General features: G+C 48.8%; 1 protein-coding gene across 1 annotated transcript in view; it reads right to left on the bottom strand.

Annotated features, from left to right (window-relative positions):
- MEA1 (male-enhanced antigen 1) overlaps window positions 1-13,634 on the bottom strand; it is a 215,945-nt gene that overhangs the window by 110,771 nt on the left and 91,540 nt on the right. The gene's annotated exons all lie outside the window — the stretch shown is intronic.

Genomic DNA, 13,634 nt, shown 5'->3' with positions numbered 1-13,634 from the left:
GATATAAATCAGGATCTTTTAGTTAAGGACACTGATGTGTGGCTGTCTCGCAGAGCCCACTTGGCATTATACAAGCAAATGCCTCTTTACCGAAGCAATCTTGTCCCAAAGAGACATTCTAAAGGACCAATAGACATCACAGAACACTAACATCAAATACAGCCCTGTGCATGGATCCTCCTTCTTACATGAGTAGAAGCCTATGTGCTCGGCCACCTCACCCTTGAAGACCATCACATTATCTGGAGGCAGGAATACAGGTAAAATGTGTACAGTTAAAGTTTTTCCTATAGTAAAGGACAGATTTGAGCACAGAGGACACAGAGCTACAATTGAGCACAGCTTTCCTACCAGCTCCTGGTCTTGGCTTTGACAGGATTCCTCAAACACACTTAAGGTGGACCTTGATGCCAAAAGGGAACACAGTGCCCAAACCAAACAGATTGAATGCTGCTGACAAGGAACAGTTACTTAAGCGCCTCAAATAAGGACTTTCAATATTGGAACTGTCACACTGTAGGGAAAAAAGGAGGAAAGGGGTTAGGAAGAAGTAAACTTCTCCTTTGTGGGATCATTGTCTGCAGTCTTCCTGTTGGGCTGAGGTTTTGCTGGCTTTTGAAGGTGGAATAAAGGTATTTTCCTCCTACTTGGAAATGGCAGTAAAGGTCCTTGTTTCCTCTTGCTCAGTACCTAGAGAGGTCCCAGTTTCACTGGGGAAGAGCTGCCTTGTTATCAGAGTCCTTCAGCATCCCCTTCTGCAGCTCCTGCAGTGCTCAGCCAGCCAAAGCACTCTTCAGCCTCCTGGAAGGAGAACACATGGAGGCAGCATCAGAAAACCTGGGCAGTACCTTTCCCTCTGCTGTTGCCACCATTAACCCATGGCACTGAGGGCCTTGTCTATGTGGTCTGTGAACACTTTCAGGGACAGTGACTCCAGCACTGCCCTGGGCAGCCTGTTCCAATGCCTGACTGCCCTTTGGGGAAGGAATTGTTCCCAATATCCAGCCTAAACCTCCCCTGGTGCAGCTTGAGGTTGTTTCCTCTTGTCCCATCCCTTGTTCCTTGGGAGCAGAGCCCAGCCCCCTCCTGGCTCCATCCTCCTTTCAGGCAGTTGTAGAGAGCGATAAGGTTCCCCCTGAGCCTTCTCTTCTCCAGACTAAACCCCCCCAGGTCCCTCAGCCATTCCCCATCACACTTGTGCTCCACACCCTGCACCAGCTCCGTTGCCCTCTTCTGGACCTGCTCCAGCACCTCAATGTCTCTCTTGTAGTGAGGGGCCAAGAACTTGCGAGCAAGTTATTCCTGTATCTCCCCTCCTATCCCTCTCTTTCTAGATGACCCCTGCTTCGTTTCTTTAGCTATCAAGGGGAGCTGTAAGGAAGAGTCCCGTGGCCTTGAGTGCTCATTTCTTTGGCAGAGGAGATGCTGGGGCTGGGGAAAGCCCTGTGAGCACCAGGGTGAGCAGTGTCCAGGGCAGGCTGCCGGGCAGCCATCCCCATGGGCAATGAGAAAAGAGGCGATTAGCCAGCCCCTCACCAGCACAGCAGGAGCGGCTCAAGGGGAAAGAAAAGCCGAGCCCTGGTGGTAATGACATTTTTCCACATGGGTAAATGCATTGATCTGTGACAAACAACACCAGGCTGTTCCTCTGCCCACGGTGCAGAGGAGGAGGGATGGGACAGCTTCCCCATGCAAGGTGCTGGAGGCAGAAGTCACTCAGCTTCCTTGCGAGAAGCTGGGTGTACGTGGAGGATGGGGCACCAAGGATGTGCCTCCGGTCCCTGCTGAAACCATTGCCCACATCTTGCCCAAGGGCAGGCTCTTCCCAGTAGGTGCCTGGAGCTCCAAGTCAGTGCAGGGAAACCTCATGCGCAATCTCAGCCGTCGGGAAGTTCTGCAGAGCAGGAAAACAGTATGCAGAGCGCTCAGTCAAAGCTTGATAACAGAGCTGCCCTGGAGTCAAACACCCTTTCACTGAGGTTAAAACAGTGACAATGAAATCTGCTTCTGTCCCTGATACCCTAACTCATCCCTGTAGCCTTAGATACCTTATACCCATCCACTGCAGGCCTGTAACTGCAGGCTGGTCCCATGCTTGTAGAGCACCTAATGGAAGAGAGAACTCGCATAACGCTCCAGCCTGGGGTGTCTATTCCAGGGCAATTCCTCCGGGAAAAGCCCAAGCCATCTAAAGGCTGAACCTTGGCAGACCTGGACCTCTGCTTTGCTTGGAGCAGTTCCGAAACCAGCCAGGTGACCACATAAATGCCGCTGTTCAGACAGAAGTAGTGGGACGTCCCAGGAACACCACACATCCTATGGACTAGGCATCATGTTTGTCTGAGAAGAAATACACAGGAGTGTATCATTAGTGTCTTGTCGTTGAGTGGACAAAGTGGTTTAGGAGAGCACAGGGCAAGGCACGCATCCTGCCCAAAGAGCTTAACTTCTAAGCTTTAATCAGAAGAATTAGGGCTTTGGCTCTAATTTAATCAGAATGAACAGTGGCCGTGCCATTTCGTGGGCAGGGTGCTATCAGCTCAGGGCATTCCCTCCCGCCCGGCATTCACCAGGATGGTAACCAGGGGCTGACTGCTGGTGATGGGCACTGTCCCGATGGCCAAGTTCATCCTGTGGGCTCTGGGGGAGCTGCCTGGACTGGCCTTGCCCTCCCATTGTAGGCTTAGCTCTAGGTGGGACCCCACAGGTACTGGAAACACGTGCATCTGATGGCAGCTCCAGCAGGTCTCCTACATCTCTGCTCACTCAGCACTCTCCTTTGGGCTGGAGCCATCAGGAAATGGCTCCTGATGGTGGTTTTATTGCCAGCTGGACTGTAGCCTAGGACCTGGTTTAGCCCAGCTTCCAGTACCCCTGTGGTTGCATGGCTGTGCCCTGGGTGTAGAGGAGTCAGATCAGGTCTCCTGGCAGCAACAGTGATGAGATTTGTTGCCTGCATGGCTGGTCTCTGCACTCACAACACAGGACTGCAGATGCCTTGGCAGGCCAGGACTTGTGCATGGGGAAAGGACATGGGGCTAAATCCAGGGCAGGCATCACTTTTCCCTCTCAGCTCAGCATCTACCTCCCCACCACATCGCCATAGGGTCGCTTTTCCTTCCTTTTTAACTACAAAATGCCACATTTCATCTGGCAAGTGCCAGTTGAAGGCAGAGATCCCCAAATCATGCCTGGTTGAAGCAAACCACCCTGTCCTTCTGAGGTGAGCTGCAATGGTTGAAGGACTTCTGCCATTCACTTCTCTCCATCCTCTTCTTTCTGACACTCTCTTCTATTTGCTTTTGCACAGAAACAAGTGCATCCCTCATCGCCCTGGTCCCTGCCACTCTCCTCCCTGGTCAGAGCAAATTCTCAGCTGTGGCAGCATACGAATCCCAGGCATAGGTGTTGGATGTGACCCCCCCTTGAATAGTTAGGGTTGGAAAGGACCTTAGGATCATCCAGTTCCAACCCCTTGCCATGGGCAGGGATGCTCCACAGTAGACCCAAGGCTCTGTCCAACCTGGCCTTGAACAGTGCCAGGGATAGAACATCCCAGCACCTCACTCCTCCTTGCTGTGTTTCCAGCCCCAAAAGTAACTGGGATCTTCCTGAGCAAAACCTGATCAGACCTGTGTGAGAAAACAGAGGGGGAAAAGAAAAGCCCAGGCCATATTTGTAAATAATACCAAAAAGCTGTAAGTATGTGGTTGTCCTGCTTGTTCTTACTGCCTGGGATCAGCCCGATTATTCAGGGATTCATTTTTATTTCTGAGTTTTATTTTTTTTTCTCATTTAACAGCTGCACATTAATAAAAACTCCATTTATTGGAGGATTTGGCTGGGATTGCTATAATAAAATAGAAGGATTTGTGCCGGGCACTAAAAGAACTCTCTGCAAAAAGTAGTGTTTTTCCAGTGATTAGGAGCACTGGAACATATTGTTTTGCTGTGCAGCCCCGTCACTGCTGAGGATGGTGACAGATGTCTTGTGTTAATGTTGAATGATTAAATGCCATTTCTGAAGCCACTCCCTAGCTGTGCAGCACCGTGCTGCTTCACCCACACAATCTGCCTTCAATCTGTTCCCTGCGCTGCGAGCATCCCGCCTCGCTCACTGTCAAGAAGCCCCATCACCACCCCGGCTGCGTTGGGATGGCCAGTGTCTGGGCATTAGCCTTTCAGCCACCCTGTAAGGACCACACCAACCATGGCTGCACCTCAGAGATGGGGGATGTGGCCAGTGGAAGCAGAGAGACAAGTACCTCCCTTGGGCTTCTCATCCTGTTGCCGTGTTCTTCACCTGCACCATTAGTGAGGACACGTTTGGTGGGAAGCATGAGGCCAGACCGAGATGTCACTATTCCTGTCACTGCTCTGCTACAAAAGGTGACACGTTCCTGGACAGTTGCCTCTCTTCTATCCACAGGCCACTCCTTGTGTCAGCAGTGGCTTCCTTGATCTCATTTTTGAGCACTGTCTTTGAGCAAGCCAAAGAGCATGGATATCTACCTACCCATGCCCAGCTGCACTGGGGGCTCCACAAGCCCTCTGGCACTGGCTTACTTGCTTCCCAATGTTCCCAACCCACCTCCTTTTATTCCTTTATTCTGCTAAACCAGTAGAGCCCACAGTCCCCGTGCTGCTCTGCCCAAAAACCAGGTAGGTAGCTCAAATCTGAGGAAAACAAGAGCCTCTGCCCAGGAGAAGAGGTGGAAACGGCTCACTGCTGTCCACATGAAATTTAGCAAACAGTGATGCTCCTCTTCAAACAGCCTGCTCTGGCCTTGGCAAACACACACAGGGATCCTTGGTCAGCACATCTGTATCCTCTGCAAGTATGTTTGCGTTGCAGAACCGTTATCTGCTTGGCATCTGTCGCAGTGACTTACTCCAGCGACGAGCTGCGTGTGCACCGCTCCTGACCCACACATCTGCGACATCCGAGCCCCGGCACAGCACAGAGGACAAGTCAGGTTGTTTCTCCAAGTGGAGCTGAGAAAACAGGAAGGAAGGGGGGAGCCGGATGGGAAAAACCTGGATGTTCACATGCATTCACACACGTCCATTGCTGTAAGTCAAGGAGAAAACATGGTGGGGCACTGCAGCAAGCTGGGAGATGTTAAAGAGGGGGATGCCCCCACGGGAACCCTGCACCCATCCACGCCACCTCTTCTGCCTACCTCTATTCTCTCCCTGCACCCCATGGCTTCGGGGGCAATGTCCCCCTCATCCCAGGACTGAGCACCACAAAAGAGTTTGTCCCCTGGGCGGTGCGAGGAGGCTCTGCTCCCGAAGAGGTAGGGCAAGGAGGTGCCAAACAGCAAGAGGCCCAAACCGACTTATTTCTAGCACCTCCCCTTCACAAAAATATTAAACCTGCTGTCACTTGCTAATCCATCAGCCTGACAGGTCAAGTAAAAGCAGGTTGCCCACTCGCTTTCACTTCTCCCCCAACTTAATCTCTGTGCTAAATTACAAGTTGATAATGGGTTCCCATTAATTATTGATTTTCCAGATAATACTTGTTAAAGTAGAATTAACGCTATTGTTTCTGAACAAATACTGCCCAAACACTGTGTTTAGCGGGCTTGTAATCAGCTTTACCCACTTCTCCTCTAATCTGATTGAAACAGATTTCCTACCAAATCTTTTTTATCATTTTGTTGATATTAAAAGGTCACATATTTATGCCTGCTCCAAAGTTTAATTTCAGTTACTGCAATTGATTATCACTCGGTGCTTGTGCGTGGGCAGCAGAGTGCTGATGGACACAACTTTCATTTACACTGGGGATGAAGAAGCAGAGAGAAAACGGAAGCAGCACACATACCAGGGTGTTCGGTGAGTGATGTTAGGCATTGTACACTTCAGCTTATTTCCCCAAGCCCTATATTATGATTCTGTTCCTCATAATGCCTTTTGACCCGCTGCATTTACTCCATCATAATTATCCTTTAATACTCTTATAAATGAACTTTTAGCTTATCTTCCGTTAATTCTCAGAACAAGCAAAGCACACACGTAACAAACAAAGCCATCTAAATAAAGTGGTTAACCTTTTGGTGGCTTTCCCTGCTTATTCAAAGGCAGGCCGTGCACTTAAGAGGTAGATGGATTAATTATGCTTCCTCCCAAGAGGCACAGAGTGTGTGATGGCATTTCAGCCCCTCTTCAAGCCAAGCCCCATCGAATGGCCCTCTGAAGAGCCAAAGCAATGAATTAAACCCAAAGCAAAACTAGCTGGCAGAAGTATGGCAGGTCACTATGGGATTTCTCTGGTGTCGCTCGAGCCAAATGGCATGAGGAGCTGAGATGAGCTAGTTAGAAAGGGAAGGTGGAGGTGAGTTGTCTCAAGCACTTGAGAGGCTTCGATTCAATCTCCAGCTTGGCCACGAGCTCTCAGCAAGCTCTCTGAAGACTCAGCTCTCTAGGACATGGAGGGCATCCCCCTCCCAGGTCTGTCCTCTGTACCTGTACCTTAGACCAGAGACCATTTTCATAAGGCAGCCATCAAAGAGCTCCCAGTACTAAGCAGCATATCATCTTCCGCCTTGTTTCTCCTCCATGACCATGCTCAAGCCATGGTAATAGGGATGCGCCAGCTTGTTCCATTTACTGTGTTTCTGAGTCTGGCACATAATCACATCTCACCTATAGTCTCAACAAAGTCTCCTACAGATACAAATGCCCGAGCAATACGATTTCTGGGGAGCACAGAACCAATTCTGGTTTGCAGCTGTAGCTGGATGCCCTGCAGACTGGCCTGGAGACATCACCTGCCAGCAGAGTCTTTCTTGTCTTTCATAACCCAGGAGGCACATGTCTCCAACACTCCAAGGCAGTGCCTTGGACACCTGCCATGTCAGACTCTCTCAAACTCTTCTTCTACAGATGGTAAAGCTGCAACCCATCTCTGCTGTGACCTGATTTCCCTGATCCACCTTGTGATGAGCGCAAGGATGCTGGCACTGGTCACTGCCCGCATCCCAAGGGGGAGGAGAGGCTCCTGCACACCTACCACCCAGGCAGCTCTGCTGCTCGTGCACTTCTGGGTGTCCCAGATGGGGACCGGATCATTAAGGGATCTGTGGCACAACGAGTGGTCACCTCCTCAACAGAAGATGCCTGCAGCTGCCATCTCAGCTCCTCTTGCCACAGCCCCTTCAGTCTCCTTGCTGCAGTTATTTATTACTAGCATGACAAGCAAAGCAAGAGACTGTCCCATTCCCAGAGAGTTTGCTAAACCTGGCCATGCAATAGAAATGGAGCATTATTTTCCCTGAAGGAGCTGGGATACAGAGGTTAAAAACCAGACTCAATACAGGCTCTAGCTGCCCAGGGCTCAGGCTTTAGATGTGTACGTGCGACCCTGCAGACCCTAACACCTTCTGAGCAGCTGGTCAGTGGTCAGCATGATTGGCAGCAGGGTCCTGCAGATGGAGCAAGGCATGGAGATGCTGTTGTCCTGCAATGTCTCCACGTGCAGCACGGACTCATCTGCTTCAGCATTTCCTTCCCCATACACATCCTGCATCTACCTGTTCCAAAGACAGACTGCTTTCATTTCCCATCAGGTCCTCGAGGGTATCTCACTTGCATCGTTCAGCGGTATCCGGAGGACAATTCATTGGAGACAATTCTGAAGATCCCTTTTTTACAGACTGAGTAAACTCTGCAACTTGCCAGTGAAAATCAATTAGATTTTCATGGAAATTTGGTGATATTCAGTGAAAAGCTATTAGTGTGCATAATGAGAAAATACCTAATTCTCCCAAAGACGGTTTTATGCCCATAAGTGTATCTACAATAACCTGGAAAGGTTAGATTATAGCTAGTAATGTCACGCAGACCTCTAAAGGAGATTAACTCAGGAGTTTTGTTTATTAAAGCTATGCTGTTTGTGAGTCTAACTGCAGTGATAGACACTAAACAGTACTAAAGCAGGTTAACAGCCCTGAGCAGCTCTGTGAAACAACCTGTGCACACTGGTGCCCATTCCAATAAAAGAAGATCTCAATAAACAACAAATGAAACAGCCGTCCTATTTGGTCCCCATCCCATCTTATTTGCTCTCTAATATTATTTGCCCTCACAAAATCCTGTTATAGTCTTTTTTCCACCAAGATTATGATTCTTCCAAAGTCACGGGGCTGGATCCTCAGCTGCTGTGGGCTGACCCAGCTTTGTCAGCTAATGGGACTATGTGGAGTTACACCAGCTGGGAGTCTGGCTGCTCCCTTGCTTCACGTGGAATAGACTCACCAAGATTAACAGTTAGCCTTAAGACTATCATGTTTTTATTGTAAAGAAATCACTCTAAAAGCATTTTGCCCTATTCAGTTTTTAAGAATCCAATCCTCTGCTGTAGCTTAAGGACAAACAATTTCCTGATTACCACCAGCAGAGCCGAGGCCAACTTGAGGAGTTTTTATTTATTCCCTGATCACATAATCCATATTCCACAGAATTTGCCGTATGAAATATACTCCTGTGTAATACCAAAGTGTTAATGGCCCAGAGTAAAACCACAAGCTGGTTTGAAAGGCAGAGATTTTGAAGGGAAAGATATGAAATCACATAATGCAGCTCCATAATCGTTTGACAATAAATGATCCTTTTATCCGATTATTATTTCAGCTGCGTGTCTTCAATAACAGGCAGCAGTTACCCCTTCCCCAGAGCATGCGGACCACAGATATGACCAAAGAGCAGTGAATTGTACCAGGGAAGCTGGGTCCTGCTTCTTCATCACCCCATGCACAGCCTGAGGTCCTCAAATCTTAGGACCATCAATGGGGTGAGACACTGGATCACACCATTAACTGCTTTAAACTGCACTAGCTCCAGTCAAAATGCTGCACTGATGGTTATTGACTGGTAGGCAGGGAATGGAGGGGACCAATATAAGAATATAAAGACAGCATTGCAAAGAAAATAAGAGCCAAGTCTCTACATTTACCAAGAGCAAATATATCCCCTGCTCGTGAGCTCGCTTTCCTACAATATGCTGCTTGTTGAGCTGCCATTCATGGCTCAGAATAGTTTCCTTTTAGTCAATAAACTCTTCCAGTTTTAAACAAGGAAAGAAGCAGTGGGCACATCTTTTGGTGACAGCAGCAGGAAATTACCAGCTCCTTCACTTTCCAAGAGGAAATTCTCTACCGCTGACAGATGACTTAATTTGTGAAGGATTTGGGAGAGCTGACATAGCACCAGGGAAAGTCTGCTTTTTTGTGGTTTCAGGAAAGAAACGTGATCCTTTTCCATCAGATTAGAAGCTCAAAGAACGTAAGCATGTTGATAAAATAATACTATGGCTTCTCAAAAGAACCTGATTTCATTCTGGTTCAAAATGAGTGTTATACAATATTGGCTGTGCCCATATTGACCAGTTTTCAACCTATTTTACCGCTAAATCCCCAGATCGACACCGGCCTTTCTCAGCACAGAGGAGTTTGGTCAACTACCACGCTGCAAAGGAACATTGAGGTTTGAGCAAAAAACGCCATGCAGCGTATATCATCCTTACACCAGCATCAACACAGAGCTTTAGAAACACCCACAAGCAACATCCCCGCTTGGCAACCACTCTTCTCCTCCTAGGGACACCAGCCATTGCCCGCGCTTTCCAAGGAAGAGCCTGCATGTGGAGATAAAGGCTCTTGTCCAAGTCACCTTATTTATTCATGGGCCTTCCTTTGACAGCAAAGAACACTCAATCCTGTGGGAGCAATGTAACCGATTCACACGCGGATGTCCAAAAGGGCAATTTGCAAACTAATTGCCCGCACACAAGGCGCTGCGCAGACAGGTTGTCCCAACACCGCCTCTGCCTACGTTTTGTATGCCTGGCAAGAGGCGGTTGAAATGCTTTCTGGGCAGACAATGGGCTTGCTCAAGTGTGCAACTCTTTCGAAGGGAAGCTCCCCGCCCACCCCGGGTGGTGAAGGTTTGTTCTGCCCGCGTCCAGCTGCCGTGTCCTGCCAGGAAAACACTGGGGCCATGTGCGGGACAAAACAGTTCTTTTGCCTTATTGCCTCTGCCGCCGGCTCAGAAGGACGCAGAGACTATCAGCAGCATATGGGCCTCGGGGGACTTCCAGCCATTTAACCAACATTATATGCTCCATAACAAAACAACAATATTTGGGTACTTAGATCCACCAGAGAGCTAAATTAAATTCCCTAGGCGGCGAGGCTGCTATGCTAATTGCCTTGCCTTGTGGATTTGCCATGCGGCTCCCCAAGAAACAGATTGGCCCATTTTTCAGACAACTGACTGTTAATTGGAGTAATGAATAGCAGGCTGGAGGGGCCACTCATTTAGCTTGGTAAATTCAAACCCCCCTTATTCATGAGGACAAGCGAGAGGTGAAGTGGTTTCCAGGGGAGGTGGGCAGACGGGCTGGTGCCAGGTCAACCCAATGTGCGTTTCTTTCCCTTTACACTGGGAACACAAGGGAAGGTTTAGCACCTGATTTCCCCATCCCTCTGCGATGCTGTGGTCTTCAGACAGCTGAATCACCTGTAAGAAGGGCTTCCCCCATTGACTGCAGATCAGCTGGTCCCTTTAGTGAGCAGGTCTCTTGTTCTGTGGTCCTGAACACAAGCAACTTTTACTGTACGTGGGAAAGCCCTTGGTTTTCCTAAGCTTTGCTTCCCAGGCAGCTCTGATGGGCTGGACAGAAAGGCAGGAGCAGGCCGAGCATCCTCATCCTCAGGGGGCTCGCTCCTGCATCCTCAGCTGGCCACACAGCCACTGCTCCTTCCCCTTCCCACAGGACAAAAAAGGCTCTAAGAGCAAGCTCTAAAAAGCTCTACGGAAGAGGCTGGGATCGATTTTCTGCAGAGGAAGCAGAACTATATGGTGAGAAAGGGCCTTCTCCTCCCTCAGAATATTCACAATTGACTCCAAGATGATGACAAGAGCATAAAAATCTTTATTAACAAGGCACAGGTTGTCTATTCAGCTGAACAAATCCATGCCACTTGACAACCAGCTTAGCTAATGAATAATACACATATTTGAACACTTTGTCCGCACACCCACTGGTAGAACATCCATTTCTGACTGCCTGGAAACCCAGCCCTAATACGAGATATGGGAAACAATTCCTGACATCGTGAACAGTTAGAAATGGCAGAAGTCTGTTTGCACTTTGCCCATCCTCCCCACCCATTTTTTTTCCATCAAAATGAGCTTCTTGAAGGAATTAGGGGTAACATTCAGCGTGGGGCTATGTGACAGCCCACAGATGGATGTGTTTCCAGTGAATCTGGAGAAGTTAAAACCACACTGATAGCAGACATGAAGAAAATCTGGGGACTTCTTCTTAATTACATTCCACTCTGCACACCCTGTCTGTATGAATAAGGACACAAGGGTGGAAACTGCCTGGCAGTGTTTTTAATACAACTGCTGGGGTTTGGAGTAGCAGACACCTCATATCAAGCTGGGTCCAAATCTGCCCTTAGAGACCCATCACCCAGGCTTCAGACCTTGGTCTAAACCACTAAAAGCAGAACTCACACTTGCTGGGAGCAGGTGCAATGCCATTGAAGTCGTCACGTTTCAATGTCACCCTTGAGTTCAAGCAGCTCCTACAGAATGCAAGCGAGGCACGAGGGCAGGGGGGAATAAACCCATTGTAAAAGGTTCCAATAGAAGCGTACCCAGTCCCTGCTCGCAGCCCTACAAACCAAGGGGTTGAAAGTTTTGATGCCTTTTCTCCCTCGTACTCAATTCTCCTGCATACAGACATGAACAAGGATATATCCCCTTGCCTAGAAGAGCAACAAACCCAATTTTACTCTTTTTTCTCTTCTGCAAGCAGAATCGATTCACGCTTCATTGCAATAACCCAAGGCACAGGTCAAATATGGAGGGAGCAGAGGGGGAAAATCTGGCAATGATCCTCCCGTACGTCACTGCAGACAAGAGGCACACACCTCAGTACAAATACACAAGCGCTAAGCCATCTCCATTCATGTTTCTAATTAGTGCAACCCATTTAACAAACAGACACATAATATAGGTCAATTATGTAGGTCATGATAAATTTGCACACAACTTCAGCCTGTAGGGCACCAAAAAGACCACTTCGAGGCAGCATTTGCAAAGCTACAGCTCACACAGCTTGCCAAGAGCAGCGAGGAAAGCAGAGACCTGCTGGGGTTGTCTGGTTTGTGGTACTACAGCCACCAACAACAGCAACGAAACCCTCAGCGGCATCCCCCGGGAGACAGCCACTGCGATACAACCACTGAACATGGTGCAGCCCATCCAGCATTTATACTAGACAAATCCAATGCAAAGCCCCTAAGATTGTCTATTGCACCCCACTAAATTGCAGAGAAAGAGCAAAATATACTTCATAGGCCAGTTCTAGAGTGCTTCAGATCTGGAACTTATTGTCACACAATACCTTTAGCTCAAAACCGACAAATAAATCCTGGCAGGCAAAAAGTTCAGACCACAGAAATTGGTGGAGCATGATTAGAAAAGCCAAGACAGAGCTGGAAAAGCAAAGCAGTCAGTGGAGTGCCTTATATGTGAACATGGCAAAGGCATGTTTCGATCCCGATTTCCTCGGAATAGGAGGCTTACAGGACTGGTTTGCCCCCCTGCCTCTTCAAACCTATTGAACCAGTTACAAGTTTCAGCCACAATTGCCAGAAACGTAAATGTCTCCAAGATCCCAGACTGGTTTGGGTTGGAAGGGACGTTAAAGCTCATTCAGTTCCAATCCCCTGCCATGGGCAGGGACACCTTCCACTAGAGCAGGTTGCTCCAAGCCCCTGTGTCCAACCTGGCCTTGAACACTGCCAGGGATGGGGCAGCCACAGCTTCTCTGGACAACCTCTGCCATGGCCTCATCACCTTCCTGATGTCTAATCTAAACCTCCCCTTTGCCAGGTTAAAGCCGTTCCCCTTTGTCCTGTCATGACGAGCTTTAGATCAAGCTGCCATGTTTCATTTTATGAGCTTGTGAAATAAACGGTAGGTATCCAGAGGAGACAGAACACATGTATGCATTCCCCATGGGAAAGCAACTGCCAACTCAGCACTAGCAGGTTTGCCCATGGCCCTCTGCCCAGGGACAGATGCAGCTCCACAGAAGCCACGGGATGTGCCAAGTCCTGCCTTGCTAGGAATTTTGGGGAGGAACGATGAGGCGCCACAGGGGAGGCATCAAAAGAGCAGCAGGTGCCATGTGGGGTGTTAGGTACGGGATGGGACTGCAGAGCTCCTCGTTCTGCTCAGGGTGTGGGGAGGATGTGGCGACTGAAATCACAGCAAATGCTGCACGTGTGGGGTTTGCAGGGAGATAAAGGGGTTGTGGGACTCAGACCTGTAGGGAAACAAGCTTAATGTTCAGTGATGGCCACACTTTCTGCTACAGGTCAGCACTAGTGCAATTTGTTCTTTGAGATGAAGGGAGAAAATGGATCTTGGATGGGAATTTGTGGTGCTTGTTTCGTTGCTGTCACCTTTCCTTTGTATTTCCAAGCATATCTGAGTTCTGCATCCAGCTCTGGGGCCCCAGCACGAGAGGGACGTGACTGTACGTGAGAAAGGAACAAATGTAAAACCTTTAGAACCATCCACACTCCTCTCCAGGGTGCCAGATG

The sequence above is a fragment of the Pezoporus wallicus genome, unplaced genomic scaffold (genome assembly GCF_028554395.1).
Source record: "Pezoporus wallicus isolate ANWC-B61680 ecotype Strahan unplaced genomic scaffold, APGP_CSIRO_Pwel_v1 contig_7553, whole genome shotgun sequence".
NCBI classification, from domain to species: Eukaryota; Metazoa; Chordata; class Aves; order Psittaciformes; family Psittacidae; genus Pezoporus; species Pezoporus wallicus.
This window is presented reverse-complemented; position numbering and strand designations above follow the sequence as displayed.